Raw genomic sequence first — 18,602 nt, 5'->3', positions numbered from 1 at the left:
GCTTTCCTGGGTCAGTCCGCTCGAATCCACTGGATAATTCAGATCTTCAATGGTTTGTGTCAAAACAAAAAGGCTTTGGATGGTCAAGGGGTAGGTTATATTTTATATGGGTTTGTGATTCCTACATTACGACAGTAACAACACTTCAGTGAAATGTGACAAGTCATTCACGTTTGAGGAATTTACCCTGTTTCCTGTTAATTATGATTGGTATCGTCAGCTCTAATTGTCATGTCATCTAATCACTCAATATCCAACCCCAAATAATTTGCTCTGAGTTGATATTTAGAACTGCACTTATTCATATAAGGTCATATCCAAGATATTGCATGGAATTTACAGCACAGAAAACAGGCCATTTGGCCCAACATATTGGTGTTTCTGCTGCAACAATGCCCCCTCCAACCCTACTTCATCTCACCCTATCAGCACACCCAGAGTTCTATCCCTTTCACCCTCATGTGTATATCCAGTTCCCCCTAAGTCTCTGTTGTGTTCTCCTCGACTAATCCTTGTGGTAGCGAGTTCCACATTCTCCCCACTCTCTGGTTAAAGGGGTTTCTCCTGAGCTCCCAATTGGGTTTATTAGTGACTATCTCATACTGATGGCATATTGATTTTAAAAACCAACAAAAGATGACCAAAAAATAAATAAATAAAGAGGGAGAAAATAAACTTTGAGGGTAAACTAGCAAGTAATATAAAAACAGGCAGTAAGAGCTTCTTTAAGTATATAAAAAGGCAGAGGGAGGCCAAAGTGAACATAGGCCCCTTAGAGAACGAAGCTGGGGAAATACTAACGGCGAGCCGGGAAATGGCAGAGGAGTTGAATAAATACTTTGGTCGGGATTTTCCGGCCCTGCCATGGGTGGGACCCGCCGCGGGCGAGTCGGCGCCCCAGCCAGAAGTCAGTTGACTTTGTGGCGGGACTGGAAGTTCCCGGTGGTGGGCAGGTGCGGAAAATCCCGGCGGGCGGGCGGGGAAAATCCCACCCTTTGTTTCAGCCTTCACGGTAGAAGACACTAATAGCATTCCAAAAATATTAAATAATCAAGGGGGAAAAATTGGGGGGAGGAAATAAATATAATAACTATCACGAGAGAAAAAGTACTAGGGAAACTAACAGGGCTAAAGTCCCCTAGACCTGATGGGTTGCATCCTAGGATATTAAAGTAAGTAGCTACAGAGATAATCCTTGGGTTATAGAAAAGCCCCAGAGGATTGGAGATCGGCCAATGTAACACCCTTATTCAAAAAGGGAGGGAGTCCAAAAGCAGGTAACTATAGGCCAGCTAGCTTAACATCTGTCATTGGGAAAATGTTGGAGTCTATTATAAAGGATGTAATAGCAGAGCATTTAGAATTATATTATTTAATCAAGCAGAGTCAACATGGCTTCATGAAGGAAGTCATGCCTAACAAATTTATTAGAATTCTTTGAAGAGTTAACAAGCAGGATAGATAAAGGGGAACCGGTAGACGTAATATATTTGTATTTCCAGAAGACGTTCGATAAGGTACTGCACATAAGGCTACTTAATAAGATTAGAACCCGTGATGTTGGGGGTAGTATTTTAGCATGGATAGAGGATTGGCTAACTAATAGAAGGCAGAGAGTTGGGATGGGGGGGGGGGTCATTTTCTGGATGGCAGCCTGTAACTAGTGGAGTGCCACAGGGATCAGTGCTGGGGCCTCAATTATTTACAATATATATTGATGACTTAGATGAGAGAAGTGAATGTACTATCGCCAAGTTTGCAGATGACACAAAAATAGGTGGGAAGGCCAGTGGTGAGGATGACACAAGGAGTCTACAGAGAGGTATAGATAGGTTAAGTGAGTGGGCAAAAACTTGGCAGATGGAATATAATGTGGGAAAATGTGAGGTTGTGCACTTTGGCTGGAAGAATAGAGGAGCTGAATATTATTTAAATGGAGAAAGACTGCAGAAGGAAATCCCAAAAAGTTAACATAGAAGTTCAACAGGTAATAGGGAAGGCAAATGGAATGTTGGACTTTATTTCAAAGGGAATGGAGTATAAAAATAGGGAAGTTTTGCTAAAGTTATACAAGACACTAGTTAGACCACACACCTAGAATGCTGTGAACAATTTTGTTCCCCTTATCTAAGGAAAGATGTACTGGCATTGGAGGCAGTCCAGAGAAGGCTCACTAGGTTGATCCTGGGTACAGAGGGATTTTCTTATGAGGAGAGGTTAGTACGTTGGGCCTGTACTCATTGGAGTTTAGAAGAATGAGAGGCGACTTTATTGAAATATATATGATTCTTAGGGGGCTTGCCAGGGTAGATGCTGGGAGGTTGTTTCCCCTTGTGGGAGAGTCTAGGACCAGAGGCCATAATCTCAGAGTAAGGGGGCGCCCATTTAAGGCAGATGAGGAATTTCTTCTAAGGGTAGTCCCCCTGTAGAATTCTTTGCCGCAGAGGGCTATAGAGGCTGGGTCATTAAGTATATTCAAGGCGGAGATAGACAGATTTTTAATCAATAAGGGAATCAAGGGTTACGGGGAGAAGGCAGGAAAATGGAGTTGAGCATTATCAGATCAGCCATGATCTCATTGAATGACAGAGCAGACTGGATGGGCCGAATGGCCTACTTCTGCTCCTACATCTTATGGTCTTATGGCCCCCTGGTTCTGGTCTCGCCCACAAGTGGAAATGTCTTCTTTACATTTGCCCTAGAGAACTCTTTCATGACCTTGATCAGGTCACCCCTCAGCCTTCTCTTTTCCAAAGGAAAGAGCCCCAGCCTGTTTTGTCCTTCCTATTATAACCCCTCAGCTCTGATGTTCCAGTGAAACCTTTTTTTGCACCAGCTCCAGTACTTCTGTATCCTTTTTGTAATATGAAGACCAGAACTGGTTACAGTGCTCCAGGTGTGTGAAACCAAAAACAGGAACTGCAGGAAATCTCACGCTGGTGTGTCAGAGTCTGTAGACAGAACGTGCAGAACAAGAATCTAGGTTGGGCCCTTTTTCAGAATTGAAAATGAGAGGTAGACAATGGTTTTACCCAAATTTGGATAAAAGAGGGGAAGGGCAGAAGGAAAGGGTTGGCAACAAGATGAAGAATGAAAGTGGCAGAGATGAAGTATCTATGGAATGATAATTAGCATTAAATATACAAAGAACATTTACATAGCTTGGGCACTGACATACCCGAGTGAAAATGAAAGCAATTGAAAACGCCAGAAATCCTGCAGGTCAGGATCCCAAAAGTATTCAGGGAGAAAATGCTGGAAATACTCAGCAGGTCAGGCAGCGTCCGTGGTGAGAGAAATTAGTTAATGTTTCAGGTCAATGACCTTTTCAGATTTCCAGCAGCCTTCTGCTTTCAAGGTTTGGATGTAAATATGGTAACTTGTATTCTCCCCTTCCGGCATGTGCTGGAAAACCTTGCATCCCAACTGGTCCACAGTGGCCTGGTTTTGTTCCAGTGCTTTCAGTGTAGGTACAACCTGAATGTGTGGCGAAGTGGGATGGGTTCTCCTGTGGAAGAATACTCACTCTGCTCTATAGGTCAGATTCCACCTTAACTTTAGATTTTTGATGGGGTTGGTGTGAAGTTGGATCAGTTGCCAAGCTTGTAGTATAGGCCCAGCCTTAAAAGGATAACATGGAGGTGTCAGTCATGACTCACTTTTTTACCTTTGAGTCAGAAGGTTGTGGGTTCAAGTACCATTCCAAAAGCTTGACCACAATATCTATGCTGATGCTCCCACTGCAGTACTGAGAGAGTGCAGCTCCTTCTCCCCCTCCACAAACTCAATCTCCTCCTCCTCCTGCTTCACCTCCACCAACTCCTCCTCCTCCACCAATTCCTCCTTCTCCACTATCAAGCTGATGCTCCCACTGCAGTATTGAGGGAGTGCAGCTCCTCCTCCCCCTCCACAAACTCAAACTCCTCCTCCTCCTGCTTCACCTCCACCAACTCCTCCTCCTCCACCAATTCCTCCTTCTCCACTATCAAGCTGATGCTCCCACTGCAGTACTGAGGGAGTGCAGCACTGTCACTGGTGGCATCTTTCAGGTGAAATGGTAAATCGAAGTCCCTTTCCGCCCTCTGAGATGGACGTAAAAGGTCCATTTGCATTGTTCGAAGAAGATCGAGAGTTCTCCCTTGGTGACCTGGCCAATAATTATCCCTCAGCCTAAAAAAAACAATTATCTTGGTCATTGTGTGTCTGGGAGCTTGTTGTACACAAATTGGTTACCGCGTTGCCTGCATTATAATAGTGACAGCTTCAAAAGTACTTCACTGCCTGTGGAATGCTTTGGGATGTCCTTAGGTTGGGAGTGGAGCTAAACAACTGTTAATCACTTTTTAAAATAAGAAACTGAAGCACTTCATCCTGGAAAGTATCCATGAAGGAACTAAATATTTCTACAGTTTTCCCAGTTGCATGAATCCCAAAGCTCCAAGTTATTTAAGCTTTGTGATGAGTGAAATTGATTGGGTGAAGGCAGTGGCTGTTACAACAACAACTTACATTTATATAGTGACTTTTCAGTAGAAAAACATGAGATAATTCACCGAGGCTTCAGGAAGAAAATGGAAACGGCACCATAAATATCTATATGTATGACTGGAGGCAGAAAGCTTGATAAAAGAGGTGGATATTGAGGAATATCTGAAAGACAGAACTTGTTCAAAGCACCTTTCACAGCCTTGGGATGTCCCAAATTGCTTTAGGCAATTGGATGCTTTTGAAGTGTAGTCACTCCGGTAATGTCGAAAACCAATATACTTACAGCAAGCTCTCAAATAGCAAAGAATTAAATGACCAAATCAATTGTTTGTTTTGTTTTGCTTATTGAAAAAAATCCAGTTCTCACCTTAACTGGGACTGAGCTAAGAAGTACAACAACAATTAGAAATTAGTATCGGGAAAGACTGAACAGGCTGGGCCTCTTTTTTTTCTCCAGAAGACTAAGGGGTGACCTAATCAAGGTCTTTAAAATTATGAAAGTGTTTGATAGGCTAGGTGCAGAGAAGATGTTCCCCAACCTGTGGGGGAAACCAGAACTAAGGACCACCAATATCAGATAATTAATTAATCCAATCGGGAATTCAGGAGAAGATTCTTCACCCAGAGAGTGGTGAGAACATGGAACTCATTACCAAATGAAGCATGTAGTCTACCACTGCTGCAGTCCCTGTGGTGTAGGTACATCCACAGTGCTGTTAGGAAGGGGAGTTCCAGGATTTTGACCCAGCGACAGTGAAGGAACGGTGATATATTTCCAAATAGGATGGTGAGTGGCTTGGAGGGGAACTTCCAGCTGGTGGTGTTCCCATGTGTCTGCTGCCCTTGCCCTTCTAGATGGTAGTGGTCCTGGGTTTGGAAGGTGCTGTCTAAGGAGGCAAATAGCATGGATGTTCTTAAGGCAAACCTAAATAAATACATGAGGGAGAAAAGAATAGAAGGATATGTTGAGAAGGTGAGATGAGAAAGAAAGGCTGGGGGGAGGCTCGTGTGGAGCATAAATACTAGCATGGGCCAGTTGGGCCGAATGGCCTATAAATCCTATGTATTAGATTTGTCATGTGAATTTTATGAAATGTCTGATTAGTTCTCTGACCCTGTGAGCCACTGTTTGTTTTTAGATATGAATATTAATGAAACACGGGTCTGATTAGAGGCTGTGCTGGAACAGATCCGTGCAAACACACAGGGTTGTTTAACACAGAATTTGATAGCCAGAGGGCACAATTTAAGATGAAGAAAATTGAGTTGGCAATTCTGTTAGAATTTAGATCATTGGCCTCCTCCTGTGCCGAGTCTTTCAGCCCATCATGCCTATGCCAGCTCTTTGAGAGAGCTATCCGATTGACCCCACTCTCAATGCACTTACCCCATAACCATGCAAATGATTTCTTTGAATGAAATGAACGTGTGGAAGATACTAGGTATTTGAACAGGAAGTTTGCAGGAGTTTCAAGAAAGAAGCTGACAAGTTTCTGCACCAGAAAGTTTTTTAAAATTCATTTACGAGATGTGGGTGTCGCTGGCTGGGTCAGCATTTATTGCCCATCCCTAATTGCCCTTGAGAAGGTGATGGTGAGCAGCTGCCTTGAACCGCTGCAGTCCATGTGATGTAGGTACACCCACAGTGCTGTTAGGGAGGGAGTTCCAGGATTTTGACCCAGCGACAGTGAAGGAACGGCCGATATATTTCCAAGTCAGGATGGTGAGTGGCTTGGAGTGGAACTTGCAGGTGGTGGTGTTCTTGTGTGTCTGCTGCTCTTGTCCTTCTAGATGGTAGCGGTCGTGGGTTTGGAAGGTGCTGTCTAAGGTGCCTTTGAGTTCCTGCAGTGCATCTTGTAGATTGTACACACTGCTGCCACTGTTCGTGGGTGGTGGAGGGAGTGAATGTTTGTGGTTGGGGTGCCAATCAAGCGGGCTGCTTTGTCCTGGATGGTGTAGAGCTTCTTGAGCGTTGTTGGAGTTACACTCATCCAGACAAGTGAGGAGTATCCCATCACACTCCTGACTTGTGCCTTGTAGATGGTGGACAGGCTTTGGGGAGTCAGGTGGTGAGTTACTTGCTGCAGGATTCCTAGCCTCTGACCTGCTCTTGTAGCCACAGTATTTATATGGCTAGTCCAGTTCAGGCATATTTCAATCAGCGGATGACCATAGAATAACCTAGAATTTACAGCAGAAGAATTGGCCATTCGGCCCAACTAGTGCTTCTGCCCCACATGTGTCTCCTCGCATCCTACTTCATCTCACCTCATCAGGATATCCCTCTGTTGCTTTTTCCTTCTTGTGTTTATCTAACTTCTCTTAAGTACATCTCTATTATTCACTTCAACTAATCCCTGTGATAGCAAGTTCCACATTCTCACCACTCTCTGGGTAAAGAAGTTTATCCTGAATTCCTGATTGGATTTATTAGGGACTATTTCATATTTAAGGTCCCTGGCTTTGGACTCTCCACAAGTGGAAATGTCTTTTCTACACTTACCCCACCAGAACCTTTCTGAATTTGACTCTCCTCCAATAGACTTTATCAGACTTGTCTTTTATAGTGAAAGAAGCTCCGGCTTGTTTAGTCCTTTCTGGTTGCTGTGCCTCTGCTGTCATTTTTGTAAACCAGTTTTGACAATCTACTGACGCCAATGGGGAATAAAAAATCAGATTTTAATTTTAGTAGAATTGTCTTAACCTTTGCAAAGATTTTCTTTATTGTAACCAGGAAGACATGTGATAAATCTGACATTGGCATTCTCTGTAGTATCATGACTCAACTGCAAAATTCCCTGAAGCCACAGGTAGCAGCAGGATCCACAGCAATATGTTAACGGATGTGGTGGATCTAGCAGATCAATGCGTCAGTAAGCCACACTGTTCATTAGAACAAGAAAATGGACTGATTCACCTAGAAACAGTTGCCACAAACAGGAGTACAATCACTGATATTATTAGATGTTTTTGTTTTACCTTTCAAAACTCTGGAATTTCTTACAGTGGAATCAACAATGAGTGCAGAGGCAAATGATTTCTAAACAGACCTCATGAAAATTAGCCTCTTGTCATCATTTGAACCAAGATTATGAAAAAGTGGACAAAGGGATACAATAGGTTGAGCAAGTCTGGCAGTGGTATATAGCGATGATGGTAAACGTGAAAGACGAGTGTGAGAGTGGATGGCCGTTGCTTTCCAGTTTGAAAGTCCGAGATTGCATTTATGTAGTGCCTCAGGACATGTCAATGCCCTTTACATCCAATGAAGCAGTTTTGAAGTGTGGTGACTGTTGTGACTGCAGCCAGTTTGTGCACAGCAAGATCCCACAACGGCAGTGTGATAGACAAGATAATATGTTTTCCAGTGATGTTGATTAAGGGCTAAGTTTTGGCCCCATGAAACTGGGGAGAACTCCCAGCTCTTCTTTGAAATAGTGGTCGTGGAGTGCTTTACATCCGCCTGAGATGGCAGCCGGGGCCTCGGTGTAAGGTGCTATATCAGTCCTACATTTTTCCTTCACTAGTTTCAAGCTGCTCCTAGCATTTGCCATGAAACTATGGCCCTGCACCACTTTCCCAACTACTGCACTCATGCCAATTTTACAATGAAATGTGGAAATATTTACATAGTTTCAAACCATTACCATAACTTTCCAGTCTTAAAATCAAGTTATAATTATTTACTGACTAATCCATAAGCTTACTCATTACATGATTCACACTTTAAATCCTGCCATGGCCTCGCCCCTTTCCATCTCCGTGAACTTTTCCAGTCCTACAACTCTCTGAAATATCTGAGTTCCACCAATTCTAGCCTTTTTCGCATCCCCAGTTTTCATTGCTCCACCATTGCTAACCATACCTTCAGTTGCCTAGGCCTCAAACTCTGAAATACGCTGCCTACCGCTTTGACCAAGCTTTTGATCACCTGTCCTAATACATGCTTATCTGTCTCGGTGTCAGATTTAGTTTGATAATGGCACCTGTGAAGGGCCTTGGGACATTTTGCTATGTTAAAGGTGCTATATAGAGGCAGCTGCCTGTCGTAAATCAGGTTGACATTGTGTGATGTATCCTGGGTTGAACCACAACTGACAGCCTGTGTTTTTTATTTTTAAATTGCCATTCAATCCAGGATATTCTGAGCCTGGTTTCAGTGCTGTCATCAGAATGACCTCCTCATTATTGTGTCCTTTGGCGTGAGCTGTGACCTCCATTGCAGCTGCAAAGATATTTAATGGAAATGAGATAATTATGTATGGGAGAAATGCTTGCTGTTTTCTTCTTGTGGTTTGAACCTGAGGTCTCTAGCATTGCAGACTAAACTAGTATCAATGGTTGATTTCTTCCTGTACACAACCTCCATGATCAAAACTCGGGACTGCAATTTCAAAATTAATTAAACGAGGAAGGTTTGTATTTTTGTGCTCGGTGACGTGCGAGTGTGCAGCTCGGGATCGATCAGTTGGAGGAGGAAGGGTTAGATGCTAATTACAAACAGGAATGCTGCCCTTGCAAAACTGAGTGTTGCTGCTAACACCTAGCCTAGGTCTGGTACAGGAACCTCTTCAGGAACCTGTGTAGCTTAGGAGAGCAGGGCAGAAGTCAATCGTCTGCTTGTGGAGTAAAAACTAAAAATGTGATTTCAGTGCTAATGCTAAATATATTTCAGCAGGAACGGAGGTTGGAAGATGTTTGTTCGAACAGAAGAAAATGAAACATGTGACTCATAATGTAGTAAAGGTTTCGATATTTGAATGTATTTTATTGACTTTTTGGACTTTTGACACACACACTGTGCTAGGTTCTTTCCAAACAGTGTAGTTTTGATCTAATGGTCCAGGATTTATATTTGGGCAAGAGATCATTTAATTCTATCATCAGTCCTAGTTAATCCCTAGTGCTGCATATGAAAACTCAAAGTCAAGTGCTGTCTTCAGGTCAGGTGAGGTTAGAGGTGGACTTGATGTCAAACTTTGTTCAACAGTACTTCTATAAAGTGCCTTGGGGTGTTTTACTATGTTAAAAGTGCTATATTAATGCAAGTTGAGGGAAAGTTAGATCAGGCAGTGCAGATATAACTCGAAAGTCATGCAGTTTGTTTTTAAATGTTTCCATGATCAATGACAGGATGTCTCCATTATCGTTGTAGACAGACAATGTAAATGTCACACTGTAATTATACCCTTCTGCCTGTGGTGGTGCTGGAGAGCCTACACTGTGGGAGGGGTGTAATTACAGTACAGCAGCTTTCATTATAAATATGGAGATAGAGGGGATTGTAATTGGTCTTTGCCAGTTGTGCAACACCGATTTAGAGTGAATCGCAATCCCAAAACAAGAGATGGTGAAAAATGGGGGTGGGGATGAGAGGTGTGAGGAAAAGTGGCCTAAAGGTTGATTGAAGAAGTTTTTAAGAGCATCTGAAAGGAGGGGAGAGAGAGGTGGAGAGGTTTAGGGGTGGAATTCCAGATCTTACGGTCTTGGTAGCTGAAGGCAGGACCGAGCGATGAGAATCAGGGACGCTCAAGAAACCAGAATTGGAAGAGTGCAGATACCTCAGAAGGCTATGGAATTGGAGGAGGTTACAGAGATGGGGAGGGGTGAAGTCATGGAGGTGAGAATTTAAAAATTAAGGTGTTGCCAGACTGGGAGCCAATGTAGGTCAGTGAGCACAGGGTTGAGAGGGGAACAGGGCTTGGTATGAGTTAGGATATGGGCAGCGGAGTTTGGGAGGCTAAGTTTCAGGAGAATAGCACTGATGCACAATTCACGTTCAGATCAAACTAGATCATGTGGGAAAGCCTAGGATTTTAGGAGAGGTTAAAGCCTCCAAGTAAAAATGTGAAGGTAAGCATTGAAAAAAGCAGTTTCTATGGATAACTTTAATATTGTTATTGCAAAATATTAAGGGGAGACAGTGGCGTTGTTGTAATGTCACTGGACTAGTCATCCAGAGGCCCAGGCTAATGTTCTGGGGACGAGGGTTCAAAACCCACTGTGGCAGCTGGTGGAATTAAATTCAATTAATAAATCTGGAATTAAAAGCTAGTCTCAGTAATGGTGACCATGAAACCATTGTTGGTTGTTGTAAAAACCCATTTGGCTCACTCATTTGAGGGAAGGAAATCTGCCATCCTTAACCTGATCTGTAGTGAAAGTCGCTGTAGTTCGAGAAGACCATAAGCTGCGCGCTCATTAGAGAGAGACGACTTGTGGTGAGTTTAACCTGAGGTTCACAACACCTCAAGTGAGAGGCAAGGTTGAGAAAGTGGGGCCTTCATGGATGACCTCACCTGGTACAGCAATTGAACCCACACTGTTGGCATCACTCTGCATCACAAGCTTGGCCTACATGTGACTTCAAGCCCACAGCAGTGTGGTTGACTCTTAACTTCCCTCTGAAATGGTCTAGCAAGCCATTCGGTTTAAGGGCAACAAATGCTGGCCTTGTCAGTGATGCCCACATCCCATGAAAGAATAAATTAAAAATATGTAATCTTTTGGAGAAGTTATGTAGACATTTTCCATAATGAATGTGAACATTGCAATTTAAAATGGAGGGCAGAAAATTATGTTAAAAATATGGCCACAGGAAATCAAGCGATGCAGACAGGGATTGCAGGCAGACGCAGCATTTATAATATTGTTTGAATAGTGTCTATACCAAAAAATTTTCCTCAAAAAGCTGAAGAGTAAATATATAACATGAGGGAATATTTTTAATGCAAAAAAATCTTTTGTGCTTTGGCAATGTAATTCATGGGCAATAGGTCCCAACCTTGTTGGCATTATATAATGATTGACCCTTTCATTAGGACCGAGGAATTGTCACAAGGAAAAGCTTCTGAAACAGAGAATGGTTAGGATCTGGAATGCACTGCCCAATGCTGGAGGCCGATTCAGTCAGGACTTTCGAAAGGGAATTGAATCAAAACCTGAAAAAAGAAATTGCCTGGCTGTGGTGAAAGGGTAGGGACATGGGGCTGGCTGAGTTGCTGTTGCAGAGAACCAGACAGACACAATGACGACCTCCTGTGCTGTAACCATTCTATGGTTCCATGCAAAGATCCCAGATCCCCAGTTGGTCAATAGGTTCACTGACCTGACTCCAATCAACTGAATAAAGTTATGAGGATCACCTGATTGCTATGTGTTGAATCGCTTCAAGGGAAATGTGCAAAAGCTGGTGGTAAAGACTTAGGTCCAAGTGTTTTAGGGCATAAAAGAGGAAGAGTTTTGAACAGAAAGTGATTTTTCATGGAGTTTGCTTCCTCATTTTGATTGTGCAGTGAATTTTCTTTCCTACGAAAAGGATGGTATATTTCCAATGGTCAGACTGTTTCTGTGTCCCCTCATTGTTACTAAGAACTTGGATCTGAATTTGAAGAGCAAAATATGATCCAAGAGAGTTTGTCTGGGTCAGGAATTAGAAACGGAAAGAGTAAGATCTAAAAACAAATACCAAAAATACTGACCGTTTCTGATCTATTCTGATTAAGGAAGAGAGAACATGTGTTTAATGGTGTCTTATCATAAATTCTGAGCTCCTTGAGCACTGACCAATCAATGAATTTCTTCAAATTGCTGCTATCATGTAGAGAAATATAGCTACCAGTTATACACAGACAGCTATGCTACAAACAGCAATGTGACACTGACCAGATAATCTGTATTGTGATGTTGCTTTGAGCTGTAAATATTGGCGTGGGCTTGGTGGTAGGGCAGGGGCATGGGACTGGGAGAACTCCCTTGCTCTTCTTTGAAATCGTGTCATGGGATCTGTTACCTCCACCTAAGAGGGCAGACTCAGTTTAACATCTCCCCCTAAAGATGACACTTCAGACGGTGCAGCACTCTCTCAGACGGTGCAGCACTCTCTCAGTACCTCACGGAATTGTCAGCCTGAATTTTCGTGCTATGTGGTGATTTAATTAATCCTTTAATTCCCTTGGTGCCCAAGAATCTATCAATCTCTGTGTTGAATATATTCAACAACTGAACATCCATAACCCCCTGGGTAGTGAATTCCAAAGGTTTGCAACCTTCTGAGTGAAGAAATGTCTCCTCATCTCAGTCCTAAATGGCCTACCCCCTTATCCTGAGACTGTGACCCCATGTTCTAGATTACCCAGTTGAGGGAAAACATTTTCTCAGCATCTATCCTGATATGATTTGATCAGCAGACGGTCCGAAATGTCCCTGTGAGTCTTGGTTATTGGGGCTATTCTTTGACAAATTGTTCACTCAGTCTCGGGTGAATTTGGGATTGTTTTAATCACTCAAAGTAATGAATTTTTTGCCGTGCCCCTAGCCAAGCTGTGCCAGTGCAGCTATAACACTGGCATCTACCTGCAATGTGGAGAATTGCCCAGGTATGTCCTGTACACAAAAAGTAGGCCAAATCCAACCCGGCTAATTACCGCTCCATCAGTCTACTCTCGATCATCAGTAAAGTAATGGAAGGGATCATCAACAGTGCTATCAAGCAGCACTCCCAAGCAATAGCCAGCTTACTGATGCCCAGTTTGGGTTCCGTAGGGTCACTCAGCTTCTGAACTCATTACAGCCTTGGTCAAACATGGACAAAAGAGCTGAACTTGTGAGGTGAGAGTGACTGTCCTTGAAATCAAGGCAGCATTTGACTGAGTGTGGCATCAAGGAGCCCTGGTGAAACTGGAGTCAATGGGAATCAGAGGGAAAACTCTCTGCTGGTTGGAGTCATGCCTAGCACAAAGGAAGATGGTTGTGGTTGTTGGAGGTCAATCATCTTAGTCCCAGGGCATCACTGTAGAATTCCAGTGTCCTCGGCCCAACCATCTTCAGCTAATTGATCAATTACCTTCATTCCATCAAAAGGTCAGAAGTGGGGATGTTTGCTGATGATTGCACGATGTTCAGCACCATTCACGCCTCCTCAGATATTGAGTCCATGTCCAAATGCAGTAAGACCTGGACAATATCCAGGCTTGGGCTGACAGGTGGCAGGTAACATTCACTTGAACAAGAGGGATTTTAACCACTGCCCCATGACATTCAATGGCATTACCATCACTGAATCCCCTACTATCCTGGGGGTTACCATTGATCAGAAACTGAACTGAACCAGCCATATAAATACTGTGGCTACAAGAGCAGGTCAGAGGCTAGGAATCCTGCAGTGAGTAACTCACCTGACTCCTCAAAGCCTGTCCACCATCTACACGGCACAAGTCAGGAGTGCGATGGAATACTCTCTACTTGCCTGAATGAGTGCAGCTCCCACAACACTCCGGAAGCTTGACACCGCCCGGGACAAAGCAGCCCCGCTTGTTTGCCACCCAGTCCATTATTAAGGAAGAAATAGCAGGATATTTAGAAAAGTTTAACGCAATCAAACAGAGTCAACATGGCTTTGTGAAAGGGAAATCATGCTTGACAAAGTTTCTAAAGTTCTTTGAGAATATAACAAGCAGAGTTGATAAAGGGAAGCTGGTAGATGTAGTATATTTGAATTTACAGAATGCATTTGATAAGTTGCCACATAAAAGTTATTGCGCAAGATAGGAGCTCACGGTTTTGAGGGTAGTGTATTCGCATGGATTGAGGATTGGTTAACACAAAAGGCAGAGAGTCAGGATTAATGGATCTTTTTCAGGTTGGAAAGACGAAACTAGTGGAGTGCCACAAGGATCAGTCCTAGGGGCTCGATTATTTGCTATCTATATTAATGGCTTGGAGGAGGAGGCAGAGTGTAATGTATCCAGCTTTGCTGATGATACAAAAATAGGTGGGAGGGCATGTTGTGATGAGGACATAAGGAATCTGCAAGGGGATATAGATAGGTTGAGTGAGTGGGCGAAAACTTGGCAGATGGAGTTTAATGTAGGGAAGTGTGAGGTCATGCACTTTGGTGGGAAAAATTAAAAGGCAGATTATTATTTAAATGGAGAGAGACTCCAAAAAAGTGCAGCACAGAGGGATCTGGGTGTTCTTGTGAATGAAACACAAAAAGCTATCATGCAGGTGCAGCAAGTAATTAAGGCGGCAAATGGAATTTTGGCCCGTATTGCTAGGGGGTTGGAGTTTTAAAATAGGGAAGTCTTGTTACAACTGTACAAGTGAGGCTGCACCTGTTAGTTTTGGTCCCCGTATTTAAGAAGGGATATCCTGGCATTGGAGGTAGTTCAAAAGGGACTCACTAGGCTGATTCCTGGGATGAAGGGGTTGACTTATCAAGAACGGCTAAACAGGTTAGGCCTTTATTCATTCGAGTTTAGAAGAATGAGGGGTGATCTTACTGAAACGTACAAGATTCTGAGGGGGCTTGACAGGGTAGGTGTTGAGAAGATGTTTCCACTAGTGGGGGAATCTCGAACTAGGGGACATAGTTGCAGTATAAGGGAACACTCATTTAAAACTGAGATGTGAAGCAATTTCTTCTCTCAGAGGGTAGTGAATGTCTGGAATTCTCTACCCCTGAGGGTTGTGGAGGCTAGATCACTGAAAGTATTTAAAGAGGAGGTAGATAGATTTATGAAACATCAGGGAGTTGTGGGCTATGAGGAGTTGGCACGAAAGAGGAGTTGAGGCCTGGGGCAGATCAGCCATGATCTTATTGAATGGCAGGGCAGGCTTGAGGGGCCGAATGGCCTACTCCTCCTATTTCTTATGTTCTATCCACAATCATTCATTTCCTCCACCACTGACGCACAGTGGTAGCAATGTGTACCACCTTCAAGATGCACTGCAGGAACTCACCCAAGTTCAGCACCTTAGACAGCACCTTCCAAACCCACGACCACGGCCATCTAGAAGGACAAGGGCAGCAGACACATGAGAACACCACCAGCTGGAAGTTCCCCTCCCAGCCACTCACCATCCTGACTTGGAAATATATCACCGTTCCTTCGCTGTCGCTGGGTCAAACTCCTGGAACTCCCTCCCTAACAGCACTGTGGGTGTACGTACACCACATGGACTGCAGTGGTTCAAGAAGGCAGCTCACCACCGCCTTCTCATGGGCAATTAAGGATGGGCAATAATTACTGGCCCAGCCAGCGAAGCCCACATCCCATGAGTAAATTTTTAAAAACTCTGCTTTTCAAGAAAGGAGGGAAAGAGAAAACAGTGAACTACTGGCCGGTTAGCCTAACATAAGTTGTTGGGAAAATACTGTTATTAAGGAAGTCCTAACAATGCACTTGTTTTGATCAAGCTATGCTTTTCCAAGGCAACATGGTTTTACTAAAGAGAAATCCTGTTGGACAGATATATCAGAGTTTTTTTAAGGATGTAACTAGTAGAGTAGATAAAGGGGAAGCAGTAGATGTAGTATACCTGATTTCCAAAAGTCATTTGATAAGGTTCCACCCAAAAGGTTAACAGGTATGATAATTGTGCAGTATTAATCCAGACCAATTGTATTCAGGTACCCAAGGAACTTCTGATTATCTGCTGTGTGTTTCACCACTTTTTGTTTTGTGTTGATGTCATAACGTTGGGGGTAAATAACCTCTAAAGGGGACTAGCACAGTGGTAATGTTTCTTGTCCAGTAACCCAGTGGCCCGGAATAATGCTCCAGAACCACAAGTTCACATCTCCCCACGGCAGCTGGGGGAATTTAAATTCAATTAAGTAGTTGTTTGGAATAAAGTGCTCGTCCCATTAATAATCATGAGACTATCAATTGTTCCTAAAAACACATCTGGTTTGCTAATGCCCTTTAGGGAAGAAAATCTGCTGTCTTTGCTAGTATGGCCTACATATGACTCCAGACCCAGCAGTGTGGTTGACTCTTAACTGCCCCCTGAAATGGCCTAGCAAGCCACTCAGTTGTATCAAAAGCACTACAGAAAAAGGTATTTGGGTGTACAAGGACTGTGGCATTTCAAAAAGGCAGATCACCACCACCTACCCAAGGGCAGTTAAGGATGCATTTTAGAACTATTTTTTTAAAAAGGCCCAGACTTTTAGAAAGTCTATTGAAAATTGCACCAGTTTCACTTACATAGCGCCTTCAACATAGTGAAAGGTCGCGAGACATTTCACAGGAGCGATTTGACACTAAACCACATACAGAGTTATTAGGACAGAGGACCAGATCATAGAGGTAGGAGCGTCTTAAAGGAGGGAAGGGATCAAGATAGAGAGCGGTAGGGAGGAAATTCCAGGGCTTTTGGCTTAGTCAGCTGAAGATGCGGCTGCCAATGCTGGAGCGATGGAAATTGGGCCAGAATCGGAGGAGCGCTGTTGTGTGTGGAATGTGATGCCTTTGGAAAGTTAGGGAGAACAAACAGTAAATTATCTGCATATGTATTGCTAACTAATTCCAAAGATTCACAACCCTCTGTGTGAAGAAATGTCTCCTCGTTTCAGTGTGAAATGGCTAAGCTCTTATCCTGAGACTATGCTCCCTAGTTCTAGATTCCCCAGCCAGGAGGAACAAACGCTCTGCATCTGCCAAACCCTTGAGGAACTTTATAAGTTTCAATGAGAACATTTCTCATTGTTCCAAACCCCAGAGAAGATAGGCCTAGTCTACTCAATCTCCCGTCCTCAGACAACCCCTCATCCCAGCGAATGCTTCAGGGTTTTGAGGCAACAAGAATGGAGAACCAAACTGATGTCAGTGCCAAAGTTGGAGAGCATTGTGGCTCAAAGCTGGTGTTTTGGTGCTAAAATTAGAAGAGGGTGAGTGGTAGCCTCAGTGTTGATGTAACAGGAGATAACTGATAGATGCAGGACAAGTAGAAATATTTATCAATATGAGTTACAAAACTATCAAAACTCCTGTACTGGTACTGTATGCCTGGGATATATATCCCCTCCCTAAACCTCTTCAACACTTACTCTCTCTCTCTCAAACTCTTTGTCTCTCATTCTCTCTCTCTCTTCCCCCCCCCACCCTTTAAAAAAATTCTTTCGAGTTATCAACAGTCACAGATTGCAACTCTTTTAAGTACAATCACAGTTCTTGGTTTCTGGGAGTGGGACATGAACCCACAACCTTCTGATTCAAAGGCGAGGGTGCCACCCTTTAAGATGCACTTTGAAACCTACTCCTTTGACCAATTATTTACCATATCTTATACAAACAAAGAACAGGAGTAGGCCATGCATCCTTTCGAGCCTGCTCTGCCATTTAATAAAATCATGACTGATTTGATAGTAAATTGAAATCTGCATCCCACCTACCGCCAATAACCTATCAACCAAGAATCTATCCACCTCTGACTTAAAAATGTTCAAAGACTCTGCTTCCACCACCTTTTCAGGAAGAGAGTTCCAAAGACTCACGACCCTCTGAGTGAAAAAATTTCACCTCATCTCTGTTTTAAATGGGCGACCCCTTATTTTTAAACAGTGACCCCTAGCTCTAGATTCTCCCACAAGAGGAAACATCATCTCCACATCCACCCTGTCAAGGCCCCTCAGGAACTTGTATGTTTCAATCAAGTCGCCTCTTACTTTTCTAAACTCCAGTGGATACAAAACTAGTCTGACCAACCTTTCCTCATAAGACGACCCACCCATTACAGGTATTAGTCTGGTAAAGCTTCTCTGAGCCACTTCTAAAGCATTTACACCCTTCCTTAAATGTGGTGACCAATACTATACACAGTAACCCAAATGTGGTCTCTTTTTTAAAAATTCATTCGCAGGATGTGGGTTTCGCTGGCTGGGCCAACATTTCTTTCCCATCCCTACTTACTCTTGAGAAGGTGGTGGTGAGCTGCCTTCTTGAACCGCTGCAGTCCGTGTGGTGTAGGTACACCCACAGTGCTGTTAGGGAGGGTGTTCCAGGATTTTAACCCAGCGACAATGAAGGAACGGCTGATATATTTCTAAGTCAGGATGGTGAGTGGCTTGGAGGGGAACTTCCAGGTGGTGGTGTTCCCATGCATCTGCTGCTCTTGTCCTTCTAGATGGCAGTGGTCATGGGTTTGGAAGGTGCTGTCTAAGGAGCCTTGGTGAATTCCTGCAGTGCATCTTGTAGATGGGGTACGCTGCTGTCAATTTGTGTCAGTGGTAGAGGGAGTGAATGTTTGTGGATGGGTGCCAATCAAGAGGGCTGCTTTGTCCTAACGGTGTCCAGCTTCTTCAGTGTTGCTGGAGCTGTACTCATCTA

The 18,602-nt window shown here is 43.5% G+C and overlaps 1 protein-coding gene across 2 annotated transcripts in view; it reads left to right on the top strand.

Moving 5' to 3' along the window:
* Positions 1-18,602, top strand: part of dapp1 (dual adaptor of phosphotyrosine and 3-phosphoinositides) — a 54,319-nt gene that overhangs the window by 760 nt on the left and 34,957 nt on the right. The gene's annotated exons all lie outside the window — the stretch shown is intronic.

Source organism: Cetorhinus maximus, chromosome 1, assembly GCF_964194155.1.
Source record: "Cetorhinus maximus chromosome 1, sCetMax3.hap1.1, whole genome shotgun sequence".
Taxonomy (NCBI): Eukaryota; Metazoa; Chordata; class Chondrichthyes; order Lamniformes; family Cetorhinidae; genus Cetorhinus; species Cetorhinus maximus.
Note: the sequence above shows the minus strand (reverse complement) of the source record. Positions and strands in the feature narration are given on the sequence as shown.